Below are 17,503 nucleotides of genomic sequence, written 5' to 3' on the forward strand. Positions count from 1 at the left end.
CATCCGTAGTCTATGTCGCAAAGCTAAGTCAAAGTAGGAAGAGTCCCAACACTGAGGAAGTGGTCACAATTGACCACTGCTGTGAAAACAAAATGACCAAAAAACATAATTGACAATGCTTAGAAACATGTTCTTTGGATTTTTCTTTCAAGAGGTCACTGCTGCTCTTGACAAAAATAGTTGCCACTGAGTGGTAGAAGACAGACTACAGTAGGTGGAGGCATTCATAGAAGGTATTTATATTGTCACATAAAGACAATAATATATCTGGACTCTCGACCCTTCTCTAGAGGCTGGTCATGAAGAAAGAACAATTGAGAATGGTTAATGTGTCATGGACAGAGGTTTTGTCTTTGTTCCAAATATCCTGGAATCATGAATATGCTGAAGTATGCTGAAGGAAGTGTCAGCAGCTAGAGAGGTTAAAGGAATAGAGAAGGCAGATAACTGAATGAGAGAGTAGTCTGAAGGAACAGGGCAGGGAAGAGACTGATGAAAGTTTGAGAGCCCTGGGGGATTGTGCCAAGAGGAATAAGGTGAAAATTGTCTTCCAATCCAAGGAGGGATTTTCTTTCCACTAAGAAAGTCAATGCTCAAGAGTCTACAAAGGAAGGAGTTGAAGTTCTTTCTGAGACTTCTATTTTCTTATAAAGGATAAAAAAGTGAGTTGCATTTTATTCGCAATAAAAATATTTTTCATACAGCATATCATTTAGTGTGACTTAAACTAAGAGTAAATACAACTCTGAATCATTCATATTTCTCCTTATAATTTTTCAGCTTCAAGAGTACAGGCTTTTATAGACTTGAAAATGCTATTTGGATATACTTAAGTAAAAGTTAAAGTTCCAGTTCATTGTGCCAGTTGGTTCAAAAAATTTTAAACCCTTAATTAGTTTGTACTTTATATTCTTTATAACTACCAAAAATTACACATACAATCAAGTGTGAATTTCTTTAAGGGTAACTCCCCTCTCCTGAATGTTTCATTACCTTGTAAGGTCACATTAAGAGACATTACAAATATAATATAATATAATATAATATAATATAATATAATATAATATAATATGTATATAAGTATAATGATATATATAGTTACCTATCTTCATTTTAATCAATGTGTTCTCTTTCATTGGGAAATTGGTGATGAAGCAAGGCTGGGAAAAGTGGTCACTAACTGGAATATCTTATCTGAAAGTTCATAAATGTTATAAATGGAAACACTGAGGATGATTTTCTGAAACATGTATGGGTCTTTAAGACTGAAGTATTAGTGAAATCTAACTCTGCAAAATTATCAGGCCTTTGGACAAAATCAAAAATGTATCTGGAACATGATCTCCCTAAGGTGAATGTGAGGCATAACTAATAAGTGTTATGAAGATATACAGTTATAATTAAGTGAACCACAAATCTGTTTTGTTGTGGTGTGGAACACTTTCAGAGATGAAAACCTTACTTATAGGAATGTGTGTGACCATAAATCATGGCCTTAGTAAATCTATAAGATTGTATTATTATAAGTAGTTATGGATATTACAAGCAAGTCATTTTTCCTTCTGGTTTTTCAGATTTAGGATCCCATATTCAGAAATGTATACCCATTTGGGACACAGCATTCTGGAATTTTTAACAAGATATAAAGTTTCATTTTCATAGAAAGACAGTCTCATTGTAAAGACCACATATCAAGTAAATGAGAAAAGACACGTACATGTGTTTGTGGGTGCTTAGAGGGGAAAAGCAGAAAAGGGAATTGAAAGAAGGAACAACTGGAAAATAATCACCCCATAAAAAGTCAACCACTGTCTCTAGAGTAGTAAATTATAAGTTGAGGGAGCAATTTGAAACAGGAAGTTAGGAGAGAATGCACAATTTGTAAAGTTAAAATACTGTAAAGTTGGAGTAAGGAATTTTAAAGTAATTTTAATGTATGAAGAAATTTTGGACCTATGCCATATTATTTTTTTCATATACTTCTAAAAAATGTACTGTAATACTGAGTATAAAATTCTCTATGAATTTAGCCTATAGTTATATGTCAGGAAGTACTTTTCTTTCCTTTACAGAGGCAAACTTTACATATAAATATAACACTTTATATACATGAAATATTACACATATATGTATGTATATGTATGTATATATGTATATATGTATTTATGTATACATAAGGGATATATATATATGTGTATATATATAAATACATACATATATATGTATATAGTTTTTGTTGAAATCTAACTTTAAAACTTACATTGAGTTGCAACTACGTGGATGGAGCTGGAGGGTATTATCCTAAGTGAAGTTAGTGAGTCAGAGAAAGACAAATATCATATGACTTAACTCATGTGAGGACTTTAAGATACAAAACAGATGAACATAAGGGAAGCGAAGCAAAAATAATTTAAAAACAGGGAGGGGGACAAAACATAAGAGAGTCTTAAATATGGAGAACAAACAGAGGGTTACTGGAGGGGTTGTGGGAGGGGGGATGGGCTAAATGGGTAAGGGGCATTAAGGAATCTACTCCTGAAATCACTGTTGCACTATATGTTAACAAATTTGGATGTAAATTAAAAAAAAATAAGTAAATAAAATTAAGTAGTAAAAAAAAACATCGAGTGAGTATGTCTCATATTTTGTTCTGATATCGTAATATGGTATTTTCAGCCTGATTAAAGAAATCACTTCAAGAAGTCAGTATATTTTCAACCACTTGATGAAAACAATGAACACATGAAGATGGACTGAAGACTGAAGGGAATAAATAAAATATACCTGAAGCAATTCATCTTTTTCCCCAACACTGTCCCCAGGGACACCGTGGGAAATTTCATAGCTCTTTAGGGTCTCCCTAGGATACTCCCTCTTCCTTGTCATTCACAATGGAATAAAATTCTTGAGCTATGAAGCTACCTATTTCTGAGCTGAGTTCATTCTCCTCTGGAAAAAAAGCATTTCTTCATTCATACAAAATAGCAATCTATTTGCAGTCGCTTCTTTGTGATTTAACAATGAACTTGGACCTGAGTCACAGTCACAGAGTTTAGGGTTAAATGGAAGCTTTCAAATACTCTAATCAAACTCATTTGTTCTATGTGCAGATTTGGATGTCAGTTCCAATACAGTGTACATACTACTTTTTTTTTTTCTTTCAACAGCTGGCTATATGCAGCAAGTTTTAGGAAATCTGAGATAGATATCCATCTTACTTGGATTAAACTTTGTGCCATTCTAACGTCACTTCTAAAATCACTTCCTCGTATGAAAATTATATGGTTTGGCCCTCGTGAGAAGACACAATCTTTTCTCTAATGGTATTAATCAGGCTCTGAATTTGTGCTACACATTGGGCTTAATCCTGGAAGCCACACTGATAAGCATGAGGGGATGGCCCCTGTTCTACTGGAGCTCCCTAAGACAGAGACAGACTTGGTCCAAAAAACAAGAGAGTGTTATTAGGATCTCTGACTGCTGAAAGGAGAACAATACAAGTATTTTTTTAACATAAAACTCAACATAAAATGTACCAGGACACTTAGCCTTGGAACTCTGTGTGCTCTTAGTTTTATTTTATTTTTCCAGTTTTTAAAACCAATGCATAACTATGTTTATATTTATTGCATTATTTCTCATAAATTTCTATTTATGATGTTTATTTTACTTTTCAAATTTCTCTTCAACTCTTCTAGGTGTCAAAAATCTATTAGTTTAACAAACCACATTACCACAGCCATTTCTATTACCCACAAAACAATAACTTCTAAGAGCCAACCCATGATTAAACTACAGTTTAAATGTTAGCAGCTGAATTAATTTTAACATGCTGATACCTTGTTAGTTTTCCCATTTGAACTTTTGTATTGCTACTTCAACAAAAAGAACATCAACTATGTAATCTTTATAGATTGCTCTCTTATTCAAATAGCTATTACTCATTTACTAAAAATAAAATGAAAAATAGAACAAGGCTTTCTGAAACTATATATCAAGGAGAAAGTTTTATAGCTTCAGTATTGCTTACAAATCAATTTCTTAAAGTTGGTCTGCCATTAGTAGCTTTTAAGACTGCCTAGAGCTGTGTCATTCACTGCTATTTTGACACATTAATGCACTAATGGTATGTGCAAGCTGACATAACTTCTCTCAAGTTCTATTACAATAATTATCAAGACCCTTCTATGAGACATGCAAAGTTAAGCAAGGTGACAAAGAGTATGTAAATACTCAAGTATTCCTGGAGCATTCATTTAAAAATGACAGTGAATAATTAAGAAACTATAAAAACACCAAGATAAGAACTGTCTGCCGAGAACCTCACCAGAGGAAACAAACTGTGAATAAAAGAGACAGCCACTTAGAAATGAAAGCAGGTACACTTAAGTACTCATTTGCTTTTTACAAAACAAGGTAAACGTTATGACATGATAACACATATCACATATTAAAATGCTCTGAATTATTGGTAGGTAGTTCTATTAAGTGAGTACACATTTAAGGAGCGTGTAATACAGTAAAAATGGAATTATCATCAAAAATCATTTCACTTTTAGTGGGAAAGTAGATAACATTTTTTTGTGGGGAAAAAGCATTAATATAAATTAGTAAATATGATATTCACTGGAGGAACAACTTGGTTATAGGCAATAAAGTACTTAATAATCAGCCTTCTGTAGTTTCCCTCCTTCCTTTTATCCTATCCCAGGCTAAAAGAACAAAATTCTTCCATATAGCCCTCCTGTTAGATTGCTTCTGTCAAAAATATGAAATGCCTTCCTATTGTCTATCTTATCACATTAAAACAAAATGTTCACTATCCTGGCTCCTTCCCAGCTCTTTCTCAGAAACATTATTTTTCACCCCTAATTTGATGCTAATGTGAGGGAATGATATCAAACCCTTTAAATAGAATTGCTTTTCATCCTCACTTCCCTCTTGTCCTGTGAATGGCCCAGCTATTTGAAGAAATTTGCTGCCCCAAGGGACAGCAGAATCCAAAATCAAGACATCAAGTTCTTGACTTAAAACATAAAAAAACAAGAAGTAAAAATGGTGACTCAGGCTTAAAACAGAGGATTAAAAATCATATGTGCTATTCTGTCAATACAGAAGAGATAAGAAATTATATGGTAGAGATGGAGAAATGAGAGGTTTAGAACTGGATCTAGAATAGAGGACATAATTGCTCTCCTCCCTTGTTGTCCTGGAAGGTATCAGGTCCAAAAAGTTATCCAGAATTCCATGTCAAAGGAAAATAGAATTGAAATAGCTATGTAAAGAGATTGGTGTAGAAAAGCCACACTGGCACTCCCAGAATGCCAGCAAGGTACAGAAGAGCTGTCAAATTTCCTCTATTGGAAAAAGGATTAAAAAGAAAAGAATAAAGAAAGAAACATACGGCCAGCAGACCTGATGGGCCCTTGTGGTCATAATGAGGGATGATGCATGGAAAGTGGAATCAAATGAAGAAGCAAACAACTCTACAAATGCCAGCACGGAGGATCACGATCCCAGGCATAACTGTACTAACTCAGAAGATGATAGATCAGAACAGAAAATGTCCTTAAAGCAAATTTCACTTTGCATCTCTAGTTAGGACACTACACAAACAGAAACATATTATTCCAGAAAGAATGAGAAATGACAAAAGGGAGAATGGGAGAGAAGGACAGGTAAATCTTGTAACAAACTAGTTAAGAAATCAGACTCTTGAGTAAAGAATGTCAGAGTTCTATCCCAGGTCTATTGTATTTTCTGTATATCTTTGAGCAAGTTACCTAATTTTTCTGTGTCACAGTGTCTTTATCTGTAAAATAGAAATAAAATAGTGCTTACCCCTCATAGAGATGGTATAAAATTAAATGAATGAATTAATAAATACATAAGAAAAACTTCAAATTGATAAAGGTAAAGCTCTTAAGCAATTCTGGAAAAAAAAAAACAAGCAACAACAACAATACAATGATCATGGCATATCCAGGTAATAAGTAAAAGACAGTTGGGTAAAGTAGAAATATTATATATAGAGGAAAGGAAACTGAGTATAGAATATACTAGATAGGAACAAAGTATAAAAGGACAGAACAATGACTTGGGTCCAGTCTACATCCTGTGATCTACATGCAAAAGGGTCTAGTATAAGTAGGTATGTGATCAGTGTATGAACAAATGAACATGAACAGCCATGAAGATGTTTAAAAAGGATTTATATATAAAGCACAAGATTTTGAAAGAATAATCTTGCAAAGTTAGATTGAGAATAAGAGATGAGTTTGAAAGAAGTATGATAGAACATGCACATATTTTTATAATAATTTGCCAAGAATGTTGATGAGAACAGTGACACTGAAAATTAAAGGGAATTTATCATTAGAAATATAAAGCAGAGGGGCACCTAGGTGGCTTAGTCGGTTAAGTGTCAGACTCTTGGTTTCAGCTCACGTCATGATCTTGTGGTTCATGAGTTCTAGCCCCATGACTGGCTCCATGCTGACAGTGAGGAGCCTGCTTGGAATTCTCTCTCTTTCCCTCTCTCTCTGCCCCTCTCCTGCTCTCTCTCTCTCTCAAAATAAATAAACTTAAAAATACATATAAAGCAAAAATAAATAAATACAGCAAAAAGAACTGTGAAAATCATTTACCCTCAAATGCTGTGAATTCCATAACTAAAAAGAAAGAGAATAAAGGAAAATGAAAGAAATATTTTAAACAACACTGAAGACAGTTTTTTTTTTCGGGGCACCTGGGTGCTCAGTCAGTTGAGCGTCCAACTCAGCTCAGGTCATCATCTACTGGTTTGTATGTAGAGCCCCGCATCCGGCTCTGTGCTAACAGCTCAGAGCCTGGAGCCTGCTTTTGTTTCTGTGTCTCCCTCTCTCTTTGTTCCTCCCCCACTCGCACTCTGTCTCCCTCTGTCTCTCAAAAATGAATAAACATTAAAAAAAATTTTTTAAGATACTTTTGGGGCACCTGGGTGGCTCGGTTGGTTAAACGTCTGACTTTGGCTCAGGTCATGATCTCACAGCCTGTGGGTTCGAGCCCCGCATTAGGCTCTGTGCTGACAGCTAAGATCCTGGAGCCTACTTCAGATTCTGTGTCTCCCTCTCTTTCTGCCCCTCCCCTGCTCGCACTCTGTCTCTTTCTCTCTCTCTCAAAAATAAATAAACATTAAAAAAAATAAAAATAATAAAAATAAATTTAAAAAGATCGTTTCCCATTTATAGAAAGATTTAAAATACCCCTATAAATTGTATACTATGGACTAGCCTTGGCCAGTCCCCAAGTCCATAGTATGATACTTTGTTCTAAAATGTTTGTGAACTCTGCATGATTAAGTGTGCGAGTCAGAAAAACTCCCTTCTAACTACCTTTGATCATCCTACAGGAATTTAGAAAAAATGTTGAGACTTTACCATACTATCTAGTTACATGTTATTAAGTTAGACTCTTAAAAATTTCCTCTGTGTATATATTCATTACAGAATATTTTTTAGTTCGTGGTCTAGCATTTTAAAGAATGATACTTAAACTCTCCAAGACAGTTTTTGCTTTGTGCTCTTAAGAGGACAGTATTTCAGAAAAAGTGATTACAACATTTACACTTCACGGATGTATCATAAAGTGTAATTAATCTTTATGGATACCTATAAGAAATACAAAATTGTTACATTTCCTTTTAAGAGTTTATCTTATACACGGATTAAAATGTCAATAATAAATCACCTTTATTTATATTTAAAGGGTAAACTTTTATTTCAAGTGCCAGAGGTTTTAACAAAGTTTTTAAGAGTATAGGCAAATATGAAATAATAGAAATAATAAAATTTGGTCTGAATAGATAGATAAGTGTGGGTCAAATTTTAATTTATAACAAAGAACCAGTTAGGATTTCTGAAAATGAATTCCAGAATTTTTTTTTTTAATTTTTTTTCAACGTTTATTTATCTTTGGGACAGAGAGAGACAGAGCATGAACGGGGGAGGGGCAGAGAGAGAGGGAGATACAGAATCGGAAACAGGCTCCAGGCTCTGAGCCATCAGCCCAGAAGAGCCTGACGCGGGGCTCGAACTCACGGACTCACTGGCTGAAGTCGGACGCTTAACCGACTGCGCCACCCAGGCGCCCCGAATTCCAGAATTTTTAGAGTTATGTTGTTAGAACTTATTTTTTATATTTCACATGTAATACTTCAATATTTACATTCTGATAAAGAGACATAAAGTTCACTGTTACTATTGTGCATTATTAAACAGTATATTGAAAAGAATAAAACTAAGTATATCATTTCTCCAATATATTTGCTAACCACTGGGGAATTTGAAATAGTCTTTTTCATCTCTAGATGATCATTAATTTTTGCTTAAAGAAATAATGAATGACTTACCACAGGACATAAAACAAATCACCAGGCATGTCAAAGAACTTTAGGGATTAAGGAAACTTGAGACGTTGGCTAGGCCAATCTACTAACTTATTTGATTGAAAACCAACCATATATAGTGACATAAATTGACCAGTTTGATACCGTTACAGACAGAGCTAGGATTAAAAGCCAAGTTTCCTAATGCTCCTTTGTTACACCACTCAGAATCATTATCTAGAACTGATAAACAAGTAAATCAATATTTGGAAATACACTCTGGACACAGGACATGAGATGAACAAAAGTGAAATTGGTGTTAACAACAATAACCAGGACCTATTATTTAATGTTATTTCAATATCTTTGAAAGCGCTCTTGAAAAATTAAACTAAAATTTTATCTTCAACAGAAATATTCATATGATCTAATTTGTTCATAAATAATGTATACCAAATATTATATTTAAAAAGTGAGCTTATATTAACAGGCATGCATAAGTAGGCTAGAAAAAATCCTGAAGTTAAAAATAGAATGATTGAGGGGCGCCTGGGTGGCGCAGTCGGTTAAGCGTCCGACTTCAGCCAGGTCACGATCTCGCGGTCCGTGAGTTCGAGCCCCGCATCAGGCTCTGGGCTGATGGCTCGGAGCCTGGAGCCTGTTTCCGATTCTGTGTCTCCCTCTCTCTCTGCCCCTCGCCTGTTCATGCTCTGTCTCTCTCTGTCCCAAAAATAAATAAACGTTGAAAAAAAAAATTAAAAAAAAAAAATAGAATGATTGAGATTCATTTTAAAAATTCTTCCATATTCATATTTAATTTGTCATTTAAAAAGGTAAGTCAAAACAAAATATCTGTTCTCTATATATCTTATTAAAAACGTTTGTTGGAATATCGACCAGTACTGGTAAACATGGGAGTTAGTTACCCTTTCAATTTAAATCCTGAACTGTGCTATCTCCTATGATAAAGAAAAATATGATCTATTTTTTTTTAAAAACCTGACTCTTCTTACATCCATGGGAGGGGGGGAGGTGAATAATAGTAAAACTTAATACTTATGAATACCAAATTGAGTAGCGTTTACACAAACAAGTAGTTTGATGCATTGTATTCATTAAATAATTTGATGCTACTGCTAAATTAGGAAAAGATTATCAGTGTTAAAACACATACCGAATCACTAGTAGTATAATTAAATTTCCATGTTTCTCTTGCACTGAAAAAAAATATTGCTACTTTGCCATAAGCATTACTAGTTTTTGTTTAGTATATAATTTATTTTTTAGGATGTTTCTTTTATAGGTTTTCAAACTTTTATAATTTCAAGTAACTAAACATTTTTCATAGCCTCCAGTTTTACAATGGAATCTGGTGGAAAATCAAACAGTTGCATAGTAAACTTTGTTGGAGTGATTTTTTCTCTATGCAAGTCACATTATTTAGCTACTTGAATTTAATATGTTACCATAAAAGCTATAAATATACTTACCTTAGGGGTCACTACTGACACTTGAGTCATTTATAATGACATAAATTTTAGTAAAGAAACTTGACAAACCATCCTGCAGGTGACATGCAGTCTTTGTCTTATCTTAAGTAATACTAGCTTGGAGAAGAGGGATGATTTACACACACACATGCAGTAGCTGGTGACTTACATTACATATGGATAATGAAAAGGTTTAAATTAGACTGGCAGAAATTTCGGTTGGAAAGTTGAAAAATGAATGAAATACTGGTATGGTCTGCAGGAGTTTTAAGTTTAAGGAAGCTGTTGACCCGTCTATACTGAAAAATGTCATCTATCTTAGGATTCAAGACAGAAGCTTGGAAAGAATAATGATTCATAATTTATCTCAGCTATGGTATTACAATATTAATCTCTTGAAATACCATATACTCTTACACCACCTAAGATGTTTGTCACACGTGAATGGAAGAGTTTCTCCACCATAGTGAAGCAGTTACTTAAAGAAGAAAGCTAGTCAAACAATTTAAATGTCATCTGCTTTAAAGTTACAACTGTAATGTAATGCAAAGCATTTTTATCCACTATATAAATAGCACATGGTATTTGACATTTTCCTACTGTTTTATGGCTTCAGATTCGTAATCTAAAATTTTTAGGACAGAAAATTTAGTTCAATATTCTAGAAGAGTGGCAAGAGTATGCAGGAGCTTTGGTATAAGATAGATTTGGATTGTAATATTGAATCTGTTACGTACCAGCTAGGTAAATGTTTTAAATACCTAGTCTCATTTTCATCATCTAGGAAAACAGAGGGTATATACTTCCTAGGGTAATTATACTTCCTAGGGTAATTATAAAGATTAAGCAAAACAATTACTATATAAAAATCTAGGAAGCACATGATAGATGCTCAATAAATATGGGTTCTTTTATTATTTTTGGGGGTGTTCTTTTATTTTAATATACTTCCCATTTTCCCTTCAAGAAGGTGCTATGTAAAATAGAATTGGTGATTATAAGCAAATTAGTAATAGTAAAGGGTGACATTGTTTATTAGACTTCACAGTCTTCAAAGGAATGATTATTTATTAGAAAAAATGTAACGATATAGTTTACTGTGTAATTATTTCATTTTTCTCAAGATTCCATTGCAAACCTGGAGAGGTTGGGAAAATATGGTTTAACATAACAGAAAAAAAAATTATTGGTTAGTGAGTGTGTCCTTTCTTGGCTGAAGTAGTTGTCTTACTCTATCCAACAACAAATTATGGCCATTCATTCAACACTAGTCACTGCACTAGATATTGACAATGCAGTGACAAACACAGATATAGATCCTGAGGGCATGGGACTCACAATAAAATGAGGGAGACAAACAATATTAAAATAATCACATAATGAAGCACATAATTAAACTCAGATAAGACATCTCTGTCTCCAGAGGAAGAATCAGACTTGGGTTCAGGGGACAGGGAAGACTTTCTGAATGAAGAGGCCTTTGCTGATCCCACATCCAACAAAGTAATAAAGTTTTGGTGACAGGAGTAGACAGTGGAGACTCCAGGTAAATAGCACAGCATACTAGAAAAGTTAAACTGTAGCAAAATATGTAACAGATCTATTTATTTTATAATATAAAAACAAGTAAAAAGTGAAATAAAATTGAGATAAACTTGGCCGTCAAGTGTTGAATGTGTCAGTTGTAGCAAGTTGTGGCAGACTTGTTCCTTTCTGGTTGGTGGTCTTTACAACACCGAATAAACAAATCTCCATATTTTTGCAGTGTTATGTAATTTTTTTGAGAGTAAATTTCAAAATTTCTGTGATAAGCAAGATCCATTTGGTGTTGTATTGGTGTGAGTCTTTTTTTTTTTGCAATATACAGGCAGTTTCCTGTTTAATCTTCCTTAATTTATTATTGCCTTCTGTTCACATTAATGATGCCTTGCTTCTCACTCACTGTTTTGCTGAAACTCCAAAGATCAGCAATACTCTTTTCTTAAGCATTTTATTTTAATGGGATTCAAAAAAGCTAGTTGATTATCACTTCTTTTAAATGGGAGAACTAACATGTCCTTCATTCAACAACACTTTCTCTTTTGGAGCATTATCTTCTGAGATTCTTTCTACTAAGGGCCATCTTGTTTCCACTTCTGAGCTTCTCTCTGGAAAAGTTTTGTACAACTAATCACTGAATATCTGAGCTGATACAAGCTAACATTCTGAGAATCATAAACTGAATCTTCACACTGAGAACTTTTTTTTTTGTTCTTCCTAAACAGAGGCCTGTGTTCATGTTTTTCCTTTTTAAGAATTAAACTTCAGTCACTAAAAAGTTGAGTGGAACAGCATGTTGACTTCAAATTATAGAGCTGACTTTATATAGAACATGTACATTATATAAAAATATTTAACAATTAAGAACAAACTATATTTCATCAGAGATCTTTCTATATTTTCTAAAACAACATTATTGAAATGATTCATTTCTAAGTTATGAGCATGACTCTTTGAAGATATTATTTACCAAAGGATGAACATTTGCACTGATTTGTACTGTGACGTGCTTTAGAAAACCCAACCATAAATATTAAATTCATTTATGCATTTATGTGACATATTTATTATCATCTAATATAATTTACTGCCACTTGAAAATGTCCATTTTCACTTGTGTTTCTCAAAAGTTGCAATTGCAATAAAATTTAAACATTGCAAATATTTTAGGTAAAGGATTATCACTTATATCTACTGGAAGAGTTATAAGTATTTCAAAGAAGGAAGTTTTGGGGGGCACCTGGGTGGATCAGTCGGTTCAGTGTCCAACTTGGGCTCAGGTCATGATCTCGTGGTTCCTGAGTTCTCCACGTCAGGCTCTGTGCTGACAGCTTGGAGCCTGGAGACTGTTTTGCATGTCAGGCTCTGTGCTGACAGCTTGGAGCCTGGAGTCTGTTTTGGATTCTGTGTCTCCCTCTCTCTCTTCCTCTCCCCCACTCACACTCTGTCTCTCTCTCTCAAGAAATAAATAAACATTAAAAAAATTTTTAAAGATGGAAGTTTTCAACAGCCAACTTATCTATAATTATTTTCTGTTGCAATAGAATGGTTATATTCATACACAGTTGTTCTAAAAATAATGTGTACATTTTGGTGACTACGACATAGATATAAATAACTGAAACAAAATTTAATTATAAAGCTGGTATTTGATTTATGATAAAAATATACAAAACAATAAAACCTCAGTTTTTGTATGAACATACTTCAATAAAAATAAAGTGAATGGTTAGCAACTGGTAACAGACTAGTTCCAAAATAGGTCAAACTACTGTTTACATTCACTGAAAAATAGCCAAAACATGAGTGTGATACTTGAGTGATGGGAACCAAACAAATTTAACCTTGTAAGTTACTAATTTTCTATCTGGAGGCATTTACTGAACTCCAGCACAAGGAGGAAAAACCCAACTAGAGCATGGTGGGCTCACTGAGCTGAGGACATTGACAGTGCAGTTAGAAAGTCGGAGGCAGCTAGAATTTGCAAGTCAGAGAATTAGAGAGGAGAGACCCATGGAGCATAACATAGATCCAAAATTCTGCAAAAGACGTCCCTTGAGTCTTTTTCTAAATAGTAATCTGTGCATGCATATGGTATAACTCCATAAACATGTACAAAGAAAAATAATTACTGGGGTGCTGTAGCTTGAATAGTTCCCAAAGATTAAACAGGAGAGAAGTTCAAGTTCAGACAAACCATAGAGCAGGAATTTTGTTGAACACTTGGGGCATCTGGGAGAATACATAAGTCTTGCCTCAGTAATAGGAATAGAAACTTGAAAGGCTATTCTAAGCTAGAAAGGGCTTTAAACATCCTCAAAAATTATATATATTTTATATATGATCCGCAAGTAAATTAGCTGTTTGTCAGTATAAACTTCAACAGTTTTCTGAAGAAAAACAATAATATCAAGTTATTAAACACCATAATAGTCAAAATGTTCAGTATCCAGATAAAAATTACTATACATGTGGGGTGCCTGGGTGGCTCAGGTGGTTGAGAGTCTGACTTTGGCTCAGGTCATGATCTCTCAATTTGCAAGTTTGAGCCCCATGTCGGGCTCTGTCCTAATGGCTCAGAGCCTGGAGCCTGCTTCAGATTCTGTGTCTTCCTCTCTCTCTGCCACTCACCCACTCACACTCTGTCTCTCTCTAAAAAATAAATAAGACATTAAAAAATTAAAAAAAAATACTATACATATGAATAAGCAAAAAAAAAAAAATGTGATCCATTACATGGCAGGGGACAGGGGGGATTAGCCAATAGAAATAAACCCAGAAATGTCTAAACAAAGGACATTTAAAGAGTCACTATAAGTATATTCAAGGATTTAAAGGAAATGTTAAGATAATGAGGAGCCCAAGAAAAAAAGTGAGATAAGATTTAAATAATACTCAACTTTTCCCTAATTTTGACTTAACAACTATAAAATATAAGCTCTCAGATAAAAGAACTCAAGAAATCATAAACAGTTTCAATACAAAGATTGCTGCAAAAGAAAAGATTGGTGACATTCAAGACAGGGCAATAAAAATTGTTCAAATAAAGCCCAAAGAGGAAAAAAAAAAAAAGAGGATGAAAAATAATGGAGTCCCAATGACATCTAGAGCAATATCTAGCAGTCTAATATATGTGTAATTATAATCTCAAGTGGAAAAGTAGAGTGGAACATAAAAATATTTGAATAAATAAAAGCTAAATTTTTACAATTTAAATGAAATATAAATGTTAACCAAAAAGTTCAACAAATCTAAAGCAAGATAAATATCAAACATCACCAACATTCATAATAATAATTGTATAAACAATATAAAAAAGAATATCTGGTATCAGAGAAAAAAGGGCACATTGTATACATCAGAACAAGGGTAACTGTCAACTTCAGAAAAGAAACAAAGGAGCTAGAGATCATTAACTGCATCTTTACAATGTCAAGTATCAGAAGTTTCCTATGTTTGGGGCAAGAAAAGGGAGAAGACTGCAAAGAAACATAGGGAATATTTTGGCATGAAGGAAATGCTAATTATTTTTATTAGAATGATGGTTACATGGGTGTTTACATTTGTCAAATTTATAACACTGTATTTCTAAAATGTTTTTCATTATATATAAATTATATCTTGATGAAATTAATTTAAAAATAATAAAGATAACAGAAAAATATAATTTGATAAAGAAATGTATTTCCATTCACAAAAATTTAATAGTCTAAGAGGGTATAGATATTAAGTTAAAGATATAAGCTTATTCTCCTACTCATTATTTTATTTATTCATTCTATAAATAGTGTTTTAAGTCCTTAATATGCACTTTTCTGACTCTCTGTGATTATCTATATTGCTAAATTCTGTAAGAAAATATGCTCAGTAAGAAGAATAGTTGTAAAAAAATTCAAACAGCTCTTGAACTTTGTCACACATACATTTCTTTTCACTACATAAAGCATACTTAAATGTATACCTTTTATATGAAAATTGAATTTATTTTTTTTATCAATTGTTTTAGTAACAAGCATATCAAATCAAATCTAACCTAGTACAAGAACACTTTTTGTACAGCAAATAATTTCTATCACTCCTTTAAGATACATTCCATTTTTCTCCTACACTGAAATGAGTACAAGTAATCTATATATTTTAACATATCTTTCAAATTTGATGAAAGCAAACTTTGATTTTGGTTATGTGCCTGGTAACAAAGCAGTTTATTTCATTTTCTTTTGAATACTTCTTTAATTCATCAAATAAAGAGAAATACTTCTGCTTTGTTTTATTTTGAAAGAATATAGTCATGACATCTAAAAATATATGAAAAATTTCTTTGAACTAAAAGGATTACAATGTTGATTTAGTTGGTAATAAAATAATCAAATAAATTATTGTATTTCAAATTTTTTTTGAGACATAAAAATCTTAACTGTAAATATAGATATGCTGAAAATTTAAGGAATCTGACAATATTTAAAAATATATTTTTGGGGGCACCTGGATGGCCTAGTCGATTAAGTGTCCGGCATCAGCTCAGGTCATGACCTTACGATTTGTGAGTTCAAACTCACCTAATTCAAGGTTCTCTGCTGTCAGCACAGAGCCCACTTCAGATCCTCTGTCCCCCCCCCCCCAGCCTCTCTCCCACTTGTGCTCTCTCTCTCTCTCAAAAATAAAATAAACATTAAAAACTTTTTTTTTATATTTATATATTTTGAACCAAGCCATTTCAACATTCTTGCCATAAACACCATCCCCAGCATAGTACCATACAATTGGGAAGGAACTTCCAACTCCCAGCTTCTCCCTGAAGAGTAAAGGGTTTGGACTTCACATCTAGCACCCCAACTTTAAAGATTTGCATTTGAGGAATAGGCCCCTAAAACACCCAGCTGTGAAAGCCAATGGGGCTTAAGTCCATGAGACCCATAAACCCATAGCAAATAAAGAAGTAGTTAATAGGAGCAAATACTATCTGCAGCTGTCACCCCAGGGTTCAGTGCAAAGGAAGCGAGTAAAAAATGCCCAATTTCCAGCTTTTCCCTAAATAGGGTCTATCTTCATAGTTTGAAAGCTGTTACCATGGGGCACCTGCGTGACTCAGTTGGTTAAGTGCCTGACTTGATTTCGGCTCAGGTCATGATGTCACCATTTCTGAGATCAAGCCCTGCCTTGGGCTCTGTGCTGATAGCACACAGCCTGCTTGGGATTCCCTCTTTCTCAATCTCTCTGTCCCTACCCCCATTCTCAAACTAAATAAATAAACATTTAAAAAATAAATAAAAGCTGTTACCAGAGGTTAGGCTTCTAACTTAGCATGCATCTAACTGTGAGCCTCACCTGAGTGTGAGAATGGGGAATTTGGTGGACACCTCCCTCCCTCTCTCTCTTGCCTGCCACAAGTCACTAGTATCTCTCTAGAAAAATATTTTGCACACTTCTGCACCCAGCTTTAGCAGTTGCTACCCCAGCTAAGAGTCTCCAAGTAGTCTGGCTCTGATAGCCAATAGGGTTTCTTTTCAGTAATCCCATAAGACTATAGCAAACAAAGTTCTTAATGGGCCCAGAAGCATAGCTCCACCCCTACAAACAGCTATATACCCAAGTCCAGAACAGTGGGAGAAGGCAAAAATACTTACCTTCAGTTTCCCTCAGAAAGAGGCCTAACGACATACTTTCCTAGCTGTTTTCTGAGGATCCAGCTTCCAGTTTACTTGCAGAGGTACTGAGTGCATCCATCCTTTTGGGTTACTGCTACCTTTTGGCAGACCCTAAAACTACTGAGAAACAGTAAGATCAAGAAGAAGGCTTGGACAATCATAATGGTTTGAGAGGCAACCAGAGCTGTGGCTATCAATAAGGTTTATCTCCTACACGACACCATCTCTCAAGACTGGGAAAGGTGGCTGTCTCATTTAGTACACAGAAACCAACATAAAGAATCAAGGACAATGAAGAAACAGAGGAATATGTTCCAAACAAACAAAAACCAAGATGAAACTACAGAAACAGACCTTACCAAAACAGAATCATAAAGAATTAAAATAATGGTCATAAAGTTGCTCACCAAAGTCAGAAGAAGAATGCATGCACAAAGTGAGAATTTGACAAGGAGATATAA

General features: G+C 34.0%; 1 protein-coding gene across 1 annotated transcript in view; it reads right to left on the minus strand.

The window, feature by feature from the left end:
- Window positions 1–17,503, minus strand: part of STPG2 (sperm tail PG-rich repeat containing 2) — a 640,262-nt gene that overhangs the window by 144,027 nt on the left and 478,732 nt on the right. The gene's annotated exons all lie outside the window — the stretch shown is intronic.

The sequence above is a fragment of the Lynx rufus genome, unplaced genomic scaffold, assembly GCF_022079265.1.
Source record: "Lynx rufus isolate CCGP_SWC_20201006 ecotype Redwood Valley unplaced genomic scaffold, mLynRuf1.p SCAF_3, whole genome shotgun sequence".
In the NCBI taxonomy this organism is placed as follows: domain Eukaryota; kingdom Metazoa; phylum Chordata; class Mammalia; order Carnivora; family Felidae; genus Lynx; species Lynx rufus.